The 17827-nt window shown below is 41.7% G+C and overlaps 1 protein-coding gene across 1 annotated transcript in view; it reads right to left on the reverse strand.

Annotated features, from left to right (window-relative positions):
• LOC147684909 (uromodulin-like) overlaps window positions 1–17827 on the reverse strand; it is a 449835-nt gene that overhangs the window by 308442 nt on the left and 123566 nt on the right. The window lies entirely within an intron of this gene.

A 17827-nucleotide genomic window follows, 5' to 3' on the forward strand; every position in this document is an offset into this window, starting at 1 on the left:
AAAACCAGCCTCCAGTAGGTACAGCCTCCTGTGAAATGCCCAATGAGAGAAATGGCCAGTCCAGTCCTGGTGGACTAGTTTTCATGAAAACATAGACCTCTCAAATTTATAAAACTAGGAAACACAGAACTTTGTGTCTATATTAGATTAGGTGAAATCAAGGTGCAAAACATAGAAGTATATTATTGTTATTTTTGTGCCCTCCAATTTGCTCCAACTGGCATTGTACCCCATAACTTCTCATCACAGATCAAAATAGATGTATATGTCTAGGAGGTGGTTTACAAGGGTACGTTAATCTCTATTAGAGACAGCAATACTCTTGTTTGACAAACAAACCCCTAGGAAGCTGTTGTTGATACCTACATTCATCTAGTAGCTCCCCTTTTGGGTAAGAGAAGCATTAGACGAGAAGAGCAAACATTGAAATGAAAGACTGGGATGATTGTGAAATCACAAAGTTAGGTGTTGTAATTCAGATGACAAGCAGATTGTACTTGAAACTCCTAAAACTTACAGCAAACAGATATGTGGAATTGTATACACTGTAGTTGGCAGTGGTGTTGGTTTAGTAATTTAATATAGTATTTCATGGTAGCGGCAAAGTAGGCCTCTGCAAGCCCATCAAAAGCAGAAATATATGCAAAATGTTGTTACTTCAAAAGTGACAAATTCTCCATGATGTATTCCAAACCAAATCTGCACCCAAGTCAAAAATTATATTCAATTTGCTGACCAACCCAAAAACATACATGGGTCAGCTCCTAATTATCTTAAGTCTAGTCTAGATTAATTCCATAGCACCTTTCTTGGTCACTCTACATATGACCCTCTTGTAATGCCTAAAGTCAAGATGGTTAGAACAAGGGGCAGAGTTTCTGTCACACAAGGTGTCGGGATCTTGAAGGATTTACACACTGCGTTTGATCACAAAAAGAACAGGTGATTTGCTAGGACTCCATATGTTACAATGTGTCAATGTGTCAAAATCTTGTTATATGCATTTTACCACCTGAATGACCTGTTGTATTTGTAGTGCTATATACATTGAGACTGGTGATCATGATGAAGAAGATTTTTCTGGCTCTATACATCATCAAATTGCAGATGCACATGTATGATGAATGTGGATCTCCAGTCTAAAGAGGAGGTTGAGCTATATTTATATCACTCACCTTGTCTAAGTCATACGGATATACTAAAAATCATACTTTGTCACATGTATACATGGGAGGAGGTAGGCTGTTAAACTTACTTAGAGCATGCATTTTGGTAATGAATATACCATCACTTTTCATATACTGACAACCATAATGGTGAACCTCTGAAAGACCCCTGGAATTGCATGTGTTCTTCATGACAGCGAGCAGAGTGAGAACATCTCTAACCAACAGGCAAAATGTGATAGCTTCTGTCTCAAGTTAACAGGCAAAAGATGGTAGTTTCTAGTACTATAACTACATTACCACTTGACTGAAGTGAGAAAACTACAACCACAAGAGCAGGGAACAAAGAATATATAGATGTAAGAGGAGCAGCCGTGTACAATTTTATTGGGGAGGGATGGAAGTGGAAGATGCAACATTCAATTTATCTGCCTCCCTGCGGCCCTAATCCATCTTGCTATCTGGCTGTGTCCTCCAATAGAATTTTAATAAGCATAGACAGTCAAAATTGGTAGTGTTGTGCCCTTGGGAAGTCATGTTTAATTTTAAGTATGATTCTAGCACTTTGTTTTCTGTGGCACAAACAGGGGTGGAAAATAACAAAATTAGATGACAATTGCAATTGCACGTCATTTAAGTGGCTAAACTTTCCTTAAAATAGTTGATTTGTACTTATTAGTAGCAAACAATGATCACATGCCCATACCTGCCAACTTACAAATGAATGCCACTGTGTGACGAGGCAGCTGTCCTTGGAGAGGCAGAGCCTCATGCCGACAGCTGCCTTAGAAGCACTGTGCCCCTCACCAAGCCCACCACCCACCCCCCCCCAAAAAAAACAGAGGGTCATTGAGGCTCTCGCCAATGTTCTGCAGTATTTTAACACGTCTTAATGGACGTTGTCTGCTTAGTTCTGAAAACGAGCTCGAAATCCAGTATTTCTCAGCTTGTTTTCCCTGCCATCGAGGGATTTTGGCTCCTCACTGGGTGACCGTGTGATGGTAGCCCAAATCTTGTGTCACACTGTGGCACCATATGAGTTGGCAGGTCGGTGTGCCGCTACATTCATTTGCAAGGTTTCTTTTGGTAGTTGTAAATTCAATTTAATGTTGATAAATGTTGCCTTGTGCACAGAACCATGCGGTGCTCGAAAAAAGGTCTGAATTTGCAGTGCAAAATAACAGGAACTTTAAGCTGCAAATAGGTCATTCTCATGCACAGGCAAACTGAATTTTGTAGCACCTATTTAGGTCTCGGCCTGGTGAAAGCAGCACATGCGCTGCTCTGCCATGCAGAGAGCTTCTTGGAATCAATACGGATTACCGAAGCCGTGTCCTATCTCCGTCTTCAGCTTTCATTCGCGCGCGTCGTTTGGAGTCAGAAATTATGCCAAAGGCAGTGCATTGATTGCACTTTAGGCATGTCAATCCTTTCTTGTTACCACTCTGTCTCCATCTAGCCACGCCTAGCGGGATTGGATCTCTTACCGGCAGCAGTACACACACACTCCTTTAATTATTAGCTACGCACTTTTTTCCCCATTCGTGTAATGAGTTACAGTAACAATCGGCTGTGCTTGTTTTATAATGCTGCCCTTCTCTGCTCCGCAAGCCTATCTTGTGTCTTTGGCGCTTCGCGGCCGTCCGCCATTTCTTTTTGTTTTCATTGCTTCGCTATGTCCTCTAAATCCTATGTTTACTTATTTCTTTAATGAGCTTGGCGCCTGCCATTTTCTTTTGTTTTCATTGTTTTCATTGCTACGCTATGTCCTCTAAATCCTATGTTTACTTATTTCTTTAATGAGAGCGGCGCCTGCTAGGGACACAGTGCTCTGTTTGTTTGTTTTTTATTTACTTAAAAAGGAGCCCGGGCCGCTTCAAGGACACCACGCTCGGTTTATTTATATATTTTTTAACTTTGACACTGAGCGCAGCGCCCGCTTCAAAGACTCTGCGCCAAGTGTTAAAGTATAAAAAAAATAACAAGCGCGGTGTCCTTCAAGCGGCACCTCACTCAGTTTTAAACTTAAGCATTTGCAATGCAATGGGACCTATTGCATTGCAAATGCTTTTTTTCAGCTCTAGGTGATCTTTGTTTAAGGTTGAAGACATGCTGGTACACCTATTGTTATGTGGACATGGTTCAAATGCGTATTTAAATAGATTTGGCGCATTTATAAAGGCACACTGACTGCAATTTTCTGACTGGAACGCGGATTGCAGGGGATTTTTTATGACTCCCAATATAGTTTTGGATTGAAAATAAATATGTAGTTTTCAGGTCACGCAGAGCTGCTTAAAAGCCGTACAGCGGCTTGTAAGGTCAGCAGATTTGAGGTGTTCAGACCGACGTTTTCCATTAGCGAGTCATGTCGGCGTGATTGCAATATCAACATAACTCAACATAAATGTTCACAATTCCCAAAGGGCTCTCAAGGGCAGCCTTTGTTTTTTGCCAATCATTAACCCCCTCTTTTGAGCCATTGGTAACTGTATAACGGTGTGCAACTGCAATTGCAGTCACAAACCATTGTTATGTTATGTTGAAAAAAATTTATAGAGCACACGCACACCACAAGGTCTCATAGCGCTAGATAGCCTGAGTAAACATACCAAAAACAGTCTGCTGTAAACTATAGAGATGTCCTAAGTGTATGCTTGTCGGAAAAGCCAGTGCCTCACGAAAGTTTAAATAGTTAGGGGCCATCGGTAAGAGGAAAGGAGGTCCAGGATTGGGAAGCCAGAATAGAGAAGATGGAACCACCCAGTCTTTTCTTTTTAAACATGGGAATTGAAAGAAGATTCTGAGAGGATGATCATAGTGTCCATCCATTGATGCATTGTAGAATGAATTGCAATTTGGAAGGAACCTTCCTTGTATGTCCCTTCCTAATTGCAGTTCAGTACAGGTCACAAAACCAATTTTATGAATGGGAAAACATTTCTGAGTTGTTTAAAGGGGATTTCATATCAGAAATAGGCATTTTGGAGTTCCAAATCCAGTGATTTTACAAATCTCAGGGTTTGTGATCACAAAATGTTTTCTTATATTTTGTTCTTTGTTCCCTGTAAATCTAATCAGCCCACCAGCTGCTATTATGCCCATCCTTAGGTTGTGCGTTAAAGTTCTTGTCTTGTTTCCTGATTTCTTAAAATGGTTATCGAACACAAATCTCTGGTTGTCTTACTTCTTCCTTTGTTCGGGCTGGCTAGGCTACTCAAGTGAAGATGACGCTTTGGCATGCCCTATTACAGAAACAGTGCAAGAGCAGATCAAATAAATGCACTTAAAAGATTACTGTGAAATTGAATGTTAGCTCCGCGCCAAGTGACATTGCTCTGTATTGTGCGGAATCCCCCATAGTGCAAGTGAACTGTAGGCAACGAGGCCCATAAAATGCAAAGTCCCATAAGCAACACAACAAGCGGAATTCACCAAACTAACGCAATGTAGCAAGTTTTTATGCAGGCACTGGCAAGTGGCAGAGGTATATAAATTCTACATAAAGGTCCTGCTGCAATCCCACAACAAAGCACAACGAAGGTCATAATACACTGACCAAGATTCACACTGCTGTAGGATCAACAAATTATTCCAGAAGAAGTCAAACATATTAAGATTAAGGGTGTTTGGAGGGAATCCTGAGTATCAGCCCCAGAATATCGATGGTTCAATATCGAAGACAGCGTTTTGAAAACAAATATCCACAGGTAAGTAAATCTAAACTTTCGATACCTAACTCCGCCTCTATGTACCTACGTGGTACATATATCTTCAAGATATTTAGATGTTGAGTTAGGAATAGTTAATCTATACCTCCCTATATGCACTTACCTTTTGATATTTTGTCCCTTGATATTTTGTCCTAGATACTCTTGTATCACAATGTTCTGGGGGTCAAAATTCAGAAGTACAGTCCACTGTTTGGGTTACCAGAGGATACCATCAAGCATAGGTACAGACAAAATATTCAAATATGTTAAAGCTCCTTGAAGAAATATCACTTACATTAAATCAGCAAGAGGTGACTGTCAAGCAATCCAGCGTGTCAAGGACCTCAAGTTTCCCCCTGAGCACATTTGCTGAAGAAACTAGGGGGCATATTACCAAGCCTGGTGATATTAGATTATCACCGCTTTAGCTGCCGTTTTCGGCCACTAAGCAGCGATAATTATATTGCCCTATAAGCAAGCTGTCGCTAACTGATGTTAGCGACAGCTTTGAGGCGATAGCGAGGGTTTTGGGGCTCACTTTGCATGTCAGCGATATTTATCGATAATGACATGCAAAGTGGGCCTACCCAACCTCTTAGCGACTGAAAGCAGTTGCTAACATCGCTATCGCCTATTAGGAAGGCAAGCCTAGGGATGAAAATATTCGCGCTAAGAGCAAATATCTCCAAAAGATAACGCCTGCTCAGACCACTTCTTAGCCTGTATATCCAATGGAAGTTGGATATTCAGGTTAAGAACCTATTGGCGTAAATGCCTGAATATCGCTGGATACCCAGCGATATTCACACATTTCGCCGCTATCGCCGGATATTTTATCGCTTTATAGATAAACGTTGCTAATAGCGATAATATTGGGCGATGCTTGGCGATAAAAAAAACCCGCGAAGGTCATTTAGCGATAAATATCGCTAGTTGTTGGTAATATGCCCCGCGGATCTCTACATTTCATTATATGCATTTCTAGATAAGTGTTTTATTGGCATTGTTAAACATAACACCACAGCACCTCAGGTTCGACAGGCCTCGAGATGTAGGAAAGGAAGGCTAGCTTCTATGTCATAGCCATTTTAACACACTTTATAGATGCCCTACATTGCACATGCCTTATTTTTGATCGTCAACTGGTAGGGCACACATTTACAGGTACAGGAAATCTAGACTCTCCATCAATGTGATGACAATCTGTGATGCAAACTACTACATTTAGCAGCCAAGTTACCAGGTACTGAGCATGAATCCTGCATTTTCAGGCAAAGTAATCTTGTTCAATAGTTTGAAAGTGGGGTGAACAGACGATGCCTACTTTTTGGTATGTATGATGCATGTGAGCACAAGAATACTTTTCGAGCAGATATTGGTTGATGTGCAATGTGTGATATGTTTAGAACTCCCTCACTTGCATGACAAAGGTTACACACAGAGGTACGGGCTGATGATACCATAAAACCATCCTATGACTGGGGCAAAAGCATACAACACTGCACACAGAAAGACACACAGCACTGTATAATGGTGTGCTGGCATCCTCAAATCAAGAATCAGATGCCTAGACCTGTGTGGTTGTATACTGTTGTACAGACCAGACATAATATGTGACATCATCTCTGTGTGTTACACTTTATACAACTCGGCTGTTGAAGGCGGTAGGTCATAAGTACACAGAGAGTGAAGTGAGCTTCCAGATGATGACATTAAGACAGACCAAAGCACTGACTGAGATTCACAGGATGGATGGATGAAAAGATATGACATCACTCAGCGCTCCTTTACTTGTGAGTTTCTGCATAAGGTTGAAATGTGATGTAGATTAAAGACAGACGAGCTGATTCAACCTCATGCTGGTGAACATGCAAATGTCCACATGAAAACCCTACAGATAAATTAATCATTAATGAAATTGAGAGTCGTCTCAGACAAACATAGATGCAACTCTCAAGACCAAGTGAAACACGTCAAAATGAATGACACAACATTCAACTAAGTCAACGTGTCGTCAGACAAATATCACTAGGAAAAATGGGCATTTAAACAAAAGAGATGTTAATTGCCAAAATCTGGCCAGGATTCCCTCTCCTAAAAACGGTGGATTGATTATTTCCTACCCACTCTACAATGTGGAACTCATACCTGTTGTGACTGGTCTGCCCGCATGAGGTGGAGAAGAATTTGAATCAAAGCTGTTTTGTGGCTCCTGCTCTGACACCTAATGGGAGTGAGGCCTCACAAATTCCAATCCTCAGTGACGTGCTGCAAAGCCATAACAATGATTCCTTGTAATCTGGACATTTGGGCTATCATACTAGAGGTAGGTGAGCCATTGAAGAATTTAAGCCTGGATCGAACCAGAGGTCCAACTCTAGCATGGCTTGAGGTCCTCTGTGACCCTTGAGCCAAAAGCAAGCTGAGCCAAGAAGCTATAGGCTTTTCCTATTCGGCTTCCCTCTTATGTGCTATGACATCTTCCTACAAGCACCATGGGTTTTGCATAGGATGGGCTGGGCAGTGCAGGCTAATGCCTTTTCCACAAACAGAATGTAAACAAGTACATGACATTGGCCAGTCCCTCCTCTGCTGCACCCAAACTATGGGGCTTGCATAAGGATGTGATAGTGCGCATGAGGGATGCAAAGGAGGAAGAAAGGAAGGAGGTTTATACATGTATGAAGGAGGCACTGGATGGAGACTGGAAACATTGCCATTAAAGGGGATAACAGGGCAGGATGAAGCGAAAGGGAAAGGGAGAAAAGCAGAGAAAAAGATGAGGTAGTGAAACATAGGGAGTGAGAGAGAATAACGATAAAGGGAGAGATGGAGGAAGATGAAAGCTTGTGAGCAAGGAGAGGTAAGAAGCGGAGCCTCAAAGAGACAGAGGAGTGAATGAAAGAAAAGAGAGAATCAGAGCAAAAAATAGAGATAGAGAGAGAGAGACAACAGGAGACGAATTAGACAGATAGTGAGGTAGATGAAGATTAAGTGAAAGTGAGAGAGTAGTCAGGTGCTGATTTTGTTTTGCCTACTCGGCTTGTGTTTAGGTGCTTAGAGCCAAGCCAGACCCCTGATTTAACTCTAGCATGTCCCTTGTATTGAATTATCTTCCTTGCCCACCGTTGCTTGATACTTAGGCCTAGACATGTATGCCACCCTTCAGACTGCTAATCTTTCTACTCAGTATCCCAAATGAAGTACTGATGTTCGTCATGGTTCTTAGAGGACTTCTTAGTGGCATTCAATTCTGGATTGTTCAATTGGTCTTCTTAAAGGCCCCTAAGGATTTAAGATTTTGCTTGCTTTGCCAATGCATTCCAAGGTTCCATGTTTATTTGGATCGCTTCTAAAATGTATGCATGCTAGGCCATCTTTAACAATGGCAGTGATCCAGCGGGTTACCAGCTCAGGTTACACATTCACCGATATACTCACCTTGGGACCATAAACATTCATACATAAGCTAGTAATACCTCTAGGATCAATTTGGATATACCTGCGAAGGTTGCGTTTACCTTTATCATTTCTTACCAACACAATCTCCATGACATATTTTAAATGCCTCCGGTCAATGAATCTAGTTGTTGATAGAATAGGTAGAAATAGCATTAACGTTATATTCTTCAATATCCACAGACTCAAAAAGTTTAAAAACCTTTATTTAATCAATAATATAATGATGACAGTACCAGGAGGGAAGAAACAGAGTGAAATACAAGGAAATACTGCACAGAATTATATTTACCTAGGATAGCGTGAAGACTAACTCCGGGCCAAGGAGTCCGATGGAGACTTCTGGATAGGTCAGTAGACCCAAGAACAGGACAGGTTCAGGACAGGATAGGTGACCTCTTCTAAGTGCAATGCCAGCGTCGCACCCCTCTCTGGTACTACTCTCTCCGGCTTTCCGGATGTGCCTCCTCGGATCTTCTTCCACAATTCTCCCTCTAGTTGTTTGGATTCTTTGATCAGCTCACAGTCAGCATCTCAGCATCATCTGGCAGCATCTCTTCCATCAAATGTGTCTACCTAACTAAACTACCTGTTATACTATTCTACGTGTATGTTCCACCCCCAAAGGTTTCAATAGTGTGAAAACCCTTAATTCTGATTGGACAGGGCAAGGGCAGAGGTCTTTAAACCATACTAGATGTAATACATGTTCTTAACTTTCTGTTAGGGTCTGTGCACAGCAAAGAGCTTGTCCACTCTCACTAAAATAATGGTTTCCTCTGTTATGCATTATGTGATCTGATTTGTACTATAACACTCATGTATGCACACTTGCAGGCATGGCTATGTTTGCTATAATGTTCACCCAAACAATGTTAATCCTGTATGTTACCAAAAATGCCGAGTTTGCTTTGCCAATGCTCCTTGCTTTCTTTTTCTTTATTGCCACGTGTTGTTTGGTGCCGTTATGCCGCATGCACACGATTTTGCATATAACTGAAATGCTGCACGTCTTCCATGGCGCAACTTGCAGCGCATGTGAACCGCACCCTTCGCTGACTATAAAAGACAGTCCTGAGCGCTACCAGTTGCTTGTGCTCGTCCTACCTTTCCGCTTACCTGAGATCCCGTTCCTCAACGCCTGCGAGTCTTCTGTTCTTCTGCACCTGCTCCTCCACTGCTACCCCCGTTCCTCTCCGGACCTGCATTTCTCCTTCGGGGCTGGAACGGCTCCGGATTTCCTTCTTGCTGTTTCCGGCGCTTCTTGGTTCCAGTCCCCCTGCAAAGCAGAACGACCTGCAACAAAGAGGAACGGTCAAGGTTAGCAATAACATTAACCCCTGCCTGGCAAGTAAGTGCATTTATATATCGTACCTTCCAAAGCCTCATCCTGAAAAAACGGTCCAAGGATTTAGGCACAGACAATTGTGGTAAATCACATGACATTGCTTACAGTTATTTTCTTTGTTGGCACATGTGATTCAGACTGTCGTTTGAACTCTGCAAGGCTCTTATTCAGAACAAGAATCATACCTGAACAGACAAGAGTGCTTTTCTCCCTGAGCTCTGGATAGACTTACAGGCTGTGTTTTGACGTAAGAATACAGCACATGATATGTAAAGACTTAGGGCTTCATTAGGATGGCGGGCGGGCCCGCCTTAAGGGCGGAGGTCCCGGGGGTGCCATTAGGATGTGCCCGCCACAGTGGCGGGCACATCCTGTATTTTCAGCATTGTGGCGGGCGGTGCTCTTTGCACCGCCCGCCACAATGCTGAAAATGCATTGCAGCATTTGCATAATGAAAGCGGCAGGCCCCCAGAGTGAAGTCCGCCTGCCTTTCCGTGGCATTGCCGCCACGGAAAGGCATTGAAAAATGACCATTATAATATGGCTGGCGGTGTCTGATTGACACCGCCACCATATTATTCCTTTCGCGCCCTGGCCGCAAGGCGACCGGGGCGGAAAAGCTGGCGGATGGTCTTTCCGTCCGCCGTGGTCCCCCCCTGCCATACTAATATGGCGGGGGGGATTTCGAGCAAGGATGGCGGGCGGATTGCCCCCGCCAGGCTGGCGGTGGCTACCGCCAGCCTGGCGGGGGCAATCCGCCCACCAGCCTAATGACCCCATAAGTGTTCATCTTTGAGAACAGTTCTGGAGCATAAGTTAAAGTGAGTTGTGAGACGCAAACTGCCAGCCATACCAGTATTCTAATGTTGGTGCATGAACATATGTAAAACGTGACAGTGGTTTATTTGTTTTACATAAGTAGGGAATCACGCCTTGTAGGAAACCTCACCCCTTGTTTGAAAACCCAGCCTGGAAGCAAAAAGACCAGGAACAGAGAGGTACGTACTAGAATTGAGACTTATGATAGCTAGTTGGTGAAGCCAAGTACTAGACTAGGGAAAGGTTCTACTAATCTGTTCTTTTGTTTATGTTTACTAGGTACAAGATACAACACCCAGCTTGCCTGAGCTCCAGTATACGCCTCAACAGCAGTCGTGTTCTCTCACAGGAGCTGTGTTATCTCTCTTTTTTTATTTTATCCTCTTCCCCCTTCCCTTGAGCTTCTTTTCTTTGCACACTGAATATAATCGGTGTGCTGGAATAAGAGGTTTCAGGGTGGGTACGAACTGTATTCAGAATCCAACAGGACTGTCTGGATACTCTGGTGAGCCGGAGTGTGACACTTTCATTGTTCTATGTTCCCGACAATTACTTAATTTTTCCTAAGCTTTATTTCCCACCTGCATCTCCCGTATATACATTGTATACTTTTGCTTCCTCTTCCAGGTTGAATAGTACATTTCCCACAAAATTGTTGCATGTTCGGCCTTGGCCAGGTTTCAAGGGTGTCCTCATAGTTCCAGGCAGGTTAGGACTGCGCATGAGCACCATTCACAAGGGGTAGGGATTCAGTCATCCTCCAAGGCCCAAATACGAACTAATAAAGTTAGGAAAAGAAATGTTAGAATACAAAAATAAATGAATGCACTGTATACCACTTATCTCTACTCTATCCCAATGCACTTATATAAATTATTTTAATTAGCAATTAATAGAACTTGTAAGGTTTAGTTTAAGCAAAGCATGTGCATTATCATGTGGGTTTCAAGCGGCCAAGTTAAAAGCAATTGCGCAGCTGCAAGAATTTCCCTCCAAGCATTAGGAAAATGTCATACTACGTAGATGCAGTAAGTTTCCTGCATTTTGGCGCCTTTTTTAGTGGCACTCAGGTTACTTGTTAGTAATGCACATAGAGAAGCTTCCCCTAGATACAGTATAATGGATGTGATGCACTATTAGTATTCACAAAACAGGTTGTTACAGTGTTACACGTTATTTGAGAGGATTACATCCGAGCAAGTCTCTTTTATTACGAGACCTTGCTCCATCAATCCCCTCTCTGATGGCATTTTATGCCATCACTAATAACTACTAAACCAGATGCCAACTTTAGCACATCTCAATTTCCTCTTTAACTCTTTAATTTTTCTCTTTTTCCCTCTTGTGTTGTAAACCCCTCATTCTTTTGTAAAAATCTCCCTTTATTTCTTCCAGCTGTATTTCTTCGTATTTTTCTTTTCTTTATATTTTCATTCACTTCATATTTCTCTCTCTTTTTTACAGCATTTCTGCCAGAGCATTATTGCTTATACTAATAGTGTTATTCCCATTATTGGCAGTATTATTTGACCTAAAATACTTTTACCTATGTTAGAAAACGACCTACCCTTGGTAGAAAGGCCATTTGCTAATTTCTTCCATACACTGTCAACTTCCAGTGGTTTTAGATCTTCTTCTAATTTTGTGATATTCTTAATATATCCTCCAATTTCAACACTTTTATCAGGAATATAAGTGCAACAATGTTGCGCTTTCAACATTTTACAGACTCCGCATTCTTTCGCCAGTAATATATCAAGAGCAAGTCGATTTTGCATAACCATAGATCTGACTGCAACCGATTTTGTGTTGATCATCAAGAATCCTCCAGCAGTATCAGTAGGTAACCGATCAACTACTGTAGACAATTGACACATTTTTTGTGAATTTAAGAAAACTCCCAATGAAGGCATCAATGCACCGAATATATCACCTACTATTTCTGAAAAACTAGCCCTTTTATTACGTGTTAGTCATTGCTTACAGTGATTCATTTTACATGGTATACTTTAGGGAATACTAATCCAAAATAGCAACTCCCATACCAGTGATCAGGCAGCCTAAAATATGCTTTGTTACCACACACATAATAAATTCCAGGAAATACTGGATCTGTTCCTCCTTTTAGTCCCCATCCCCCAATTACTAAGACATTATGTTCACACTCACTGGAACCAATAAATACATTGTTATATTCTGTTTTTAATCTATGGAGACAGATTTTCCCTTTCTTCTCAAAATCCAGGGACATAGCGGCATGAACCTTGCCAGTTGCCTAAAGTTCTTTCTTTTCAGCCCATTTAGGTATCTAAGGTTTCGGTTCAGAGGCCTGTATATGGAAATCCTGTCAAAATATAGACTACCCAAAATATAGATTCAAAAATATCGGCAGACAAAATATCGAATTCCTATCTACAAACAGGTAAGTACCAAAATATCGAACCCAAAATATCGTTTATATATATATACTTTGTAAAAATATGGAATTTCTTAAATATAATGTAAAATTAAAAAAATATTAAAAATAAATAGCTAAAATATACTTAAAAATACTTAAATTACCTAAAAATTATTAAATAACTAATTTAACTTATAAAAAAATATACAATCATATCTGTTAAAACATATATATATATATTAACATAATATTAATAAAAAATACACAATATTATTACCGTAGGATAGCGTAGGGGTAAAAATTACTATTCCCACTCCAGAGAGTGCAACAGTAGGGAAAGCGTTGGATAGAGTAGGGGTAAAAATTACTATTCCCACTCCAGAGAGTGCAACAGTAGGGAAAGCGTTGGATAGCGTAGGGGTAATAATTACTATTCCCACTCAAGAGAGTGCAACAGTAGGGAAAGCGTTGGATAGCGTAGGGGTAAAAATTACTATTCCAACTCCAGAGGGGGCAACAGTAGAGAAAGCGTTGGATAGCGTAGGGGTAAAAATTACTATTCCCACTCCAGAGAGTGCAACAGTAGGGAAAGCGTTGGATAGCGTAGGGGTAAAAATTACTATTCCCACTCCAGAGAGTGCAACAGTAGGGAAAGCGTTGGATAGCATAGGGGTAAATTGTACTATTCCCACTCTAGTGAAAATAAATTATTATAATTCACATAATTATCAATTAATCAATTAATAAAAATGAATTATCAATTAAAAATGAATTAACAATTTATTCTAAATAAATACCAAGTAATTAACTAACATATTTAATTAATTATAATTAAATTACTTCCCACCCTATTCCCCTATAAACCCACAACCCACTACAGAATTAAATTACGCAAAAATTAAATAACATAAAATTAATTACTTAAAATAAAAACAAAAATATATACACTTTTCACACATATAATAACATACAAAACACTTTAAAAAAATCGATATTATTAAAAATTCAATATTTTTAATAAACTATATTATGTACTTCGATATTTTGACTATCTATATTTTTAAAATCGATATTACATTACTCACCTTCAAAACAATATTTTTGATGTCTATATTCTGTCCATTCTATATTTTGTCCATTCTATATTTTGGAGTCGATATTTAGGTTAGTCTATATTTTGGAATCGATATTTTGACCATTTACAAATTCTACTTTATCTCCTTTAACGTTAGCCCTTCCTTCATGTGTTTTAGTGCTATTTTCTTTTTCTGTAATCATTAAATAGGGAATGGCTACCGTTAGTACTAACCGAATTATTAGTACTAAAAATATGCTACAACATTTCTTTACACAGTTTCGTTTCGGTTTTCCAGCAGCTCTAATGTCAGCCATTTTGGGATAAGAAGATTTCTCTCCTTTATTTTCAATTTACTTGTGCAACTGAAAAATAATTTCAGGTTGGTCTCACTTCTTCGTCAATTTGCTCTGTATTTATTTCCTCATCATTTTCTTCATTTATTTGCAGATTCTCTAAATCTTCAAGAATCACGTATGTCCATTCAGGACCTTTGAATGTATTATTCAGTGTTTTTAATCTTTGGCTTCTTCATTTGGATTTTTCAGTTGATGTTCCAGACTGACTGGATACTTCAGGTACTTGGTCAGGTTCTTCACTTATAGTTTTAAGGCGGTATTCAAATCTTTTGATAATCCCAGGCCAATTATCACCTTTTCTGACTCTTTTAGCTTGCACTGCACTTTCACGTTCTTCAAGGGTTCTTTTATTTTCATTTATTTGTGGCACAATTTGATTATCTTCGTTTACAGGGACCCTCTCTGTCTGGCCTTGTCCAGGGCTTATCACCTTTTCATCGCCTGCCTGAATACGTTCTTCTTCCTTAATCTGACCCTGTTCAGGATTTACTTTAATTTGTGTTTCTTTGTCTTTTTCCTGAACCTGTTTTCCTTGTCCTATCTGGCCCTGTGCAGGTCTTTTCGTTTCTTGATTTTCTAATGCCTGAACGTGTTCTCTAAGACCTATCTGTCCCTCCTCAGACTCAGTTCAATTCAATTCAATTCAAATGATTTATATAGCGCGCTACATACCCAGAGGGTCTCAAGGCGCTTGGAGAAGGGTGGGGAATTACTTGTCGAATATCCAGGTTTTAAGTTGCTTTCTGAATGCTAGGTGGTTCTGAGTGAGGCGAAGGTGAATGGGAAGTGAGTTCCAGGTTTTGGCTGCCAGGTATGAGAAGGATCTTCCTCCCATGGTGGTTTTGTTGATGTGAGGTACAGCAGCAAGGGCTTGGTGGGAGGAGCGTAGCTGGCGGGAGGGGGTGTAGAAGGAAAGTCGTGTGTTGAGGCATTCGGGTCCAAGTTCGTAAAGTGCTTTGTTTGCGTGGGTTAGGAGGCGGAATGTTATCCTCTTATTGACGGGGAGCCAGTGGAGGTTTTTCAGGTGACCAGAAATGTGGTCTTTACGCGGAATGTCTAGTATGAGTCTGGCTGATGCGTTCTGGATGCGCTGGAGTTTTTTCTGAAGTTTTGCGGTGGTACCGGCGTATAGGGTGTTTCCGTAGTCCAAGCGGCTTGTAACCAGTGCGTGGGTGACCGTTTTTCTAGTTTCGGTGGGGATCCAGCGAAATGTTTTTTTGAGCATGCGAAGGATGTTGAAGCAAGATGATGAAAGGGCGTTGACCTGTCTGGTCATCGAGAGTGAGGAGTCCAGAATGACGCCCAGGCTCCGTGCGTGGTCCGTCGGGATGGGTGCTTTTCCAAGGGACTCTGGCCACCACGAGTCGTCCCAGGCAGAGGGGAAGGTACCTAGGATAAGGACTTCTGTTTTGACGGAATTCAGTTTCAGACGGCTGAGCTTCATCCACTCGGCTACTTCTCTCATTCCTTTATGTAAGTTTGTTTTGGCGGTGTTAGGGTCTTTGGTGAGTGAGAGGATCAGTTGAGTGTCATCAGCGTAGGAGATGATGTTGAGGTTGTGTTGGCGTGCGATGGCCGCGAGGGGCCTCATGTATACGTTGAAGAGGGTGGGGCTGAGTGAAGATCCTTGTGGCACGCCGCAGATGACTTCAGTGGCCTCTGACTTGAATGGTGGGAGGCGGACTCTCTGGGTTCTTCCGGCAAGGAACGAGGTGATCCATTCCAGTGCTTTTCCTTGGATTCCTATGTTTCTGAGGCGTTGTAACAGGGTGCTATGACAGACTGTGTCGAAGGCTGTGGAGAGGTCGAGGAGGATGAGGGCGACTGTGTCTCCATTGTCCAGTAGAGTTTGAATGTCGTCTGTTGCTGCGATGAGTGCGGTCTCAGTGCTGTGTTTGGCTCGGAAGCCAGACTGTGAGGAGTCTAGGGATTTGTTGGTTTCGAGGAAGGCGGTGAGCTGGTTGTTGACAGCTTTCTCGATGACTTTGGCCGGGAATGGAAGGAGCGAGATGGGGTCAGTTTTTGAGTTCGGTGGGGTCAGCTGTGGGTTTTTTCACAAGGGCGCTGAGTTTGGCGTGTTTCCAGCTTTCCGGGAAGGTGGCGGAGTTAAGGGAGCAGTTGATGACATCTCAGAGGTAGGGTGCGATGACGGAGTCAGCTTTGTTGAAGATGTGGTGAGGGCATGGGTCTGTGGGGGATCCTGAGTGGATGGAGTTCATCAGGCGGATGGTGTCCTCAGTGGAGATTGGGTTCCAGTCATTAAGGATGTTCAAGGGGGGTGGGGGTACGGCAGAAGGTAGGGTGGGTTGGTCTCCAGGATGGTTGTCAAAGCTGTTGTGGATGTCTGCTATTTTGTCATGGAAGAACGAAGCTGTCTCCTTATCTGGTCCTGCTCAGGTTCCCTAACAGTTGAATTTTCACTTTCCTGAGCTTTTTCTTCTATACCTAACTGGTCCTCCCTCTTTACCTGACTTTCTAACTTTTTTGGGTTCTTGTTCCTACAATCACTTCAGGTATGTCTACTATTGGGATCCAGTCAGACTGACTAGTGCTTGGTTGTTCTTGGTCAGCTATTTCAGGATCTGTTATTCTTGATCCTTCAGCTGCACAACGTTCAGCAGCCCCAACTGTTTGAGTCAGTTGAAGTCCTTACTCTTCAGGTGCTGGTACTCTTTTTGTATGGCTCGCATGAATCCAATTAGGCGAGCCTGCACATTTTACTGCTGTTGTTGTCACCAATATAACATGATGTGGTTTATCCCCCCTTGGTGCTAGGCACGATTATCGAGTAAGATTCTTCACAACTACCCAGTCACTGGGATTCAGATCATGCGCTTGGTTCTGCAGCCTGGGGACTGCCTCTTCTCCAACCTGGGGAGAGATAGAACGCACTTGGTCAGCCAACTCGTTGCAATATTCCAGTACCAAATCATCAGATATATTCAACAGCCTGTGTCCTGGTATACATGCTTGCCTCATTGCCCTTCCCATGAGTATTTCATGGGTACTCAATCCGGTATTTCTGTCAGGAATACTTCTGAGTCCCATCAGAACAAGAGGTAAAGCATCAGGCCACTCCAGTGGGGTGGATGCACACACCTTTCCCAGTCTTGACTTTATTGTGCCATTCAATTGTTCTACCACTCCAGAAACCTCTGAGCATTTTGCACAGTGCAGCTTTTGTTCAATTTTAAATGCTTCACAAATTAATCGAATTATTTTGTTATTAAAATGAGACCCTCTATCAGATTCAATAGTTACTGGAAACCCGAACCTAGGAATGAGTTTCCACTGTCAACCTGTCATTTCTTCTGGTTGGGTATGCTTTCACCCACTTGGAGAAAAAAAACTATGACAAGTACATATTTCAATCCTCGACAAACAGGCAACTGAATGTAATCAAGTTGAAGCCTCATAAATGGACCTTCTGTCTTTCTAATTTTCCCCATACTGACCACTGTTTTCCTGCATGGATTCATTTGTTGACATG

This window comes from Lissotriton vulgaris, chromosome 10, assembly GCF_964263255.1.
Source record: "Lissotriton vulgaris chromosome 10, aLisVul1.2, whole genome shotgun sequence".
In the NCBI taxonomy this organism is placed as follows: Eukaryota; Metazoa; Chordata; class Amphibia; order Caudata; family Salamandridae; genus Lissotriton; species Lissotriton vulgaris.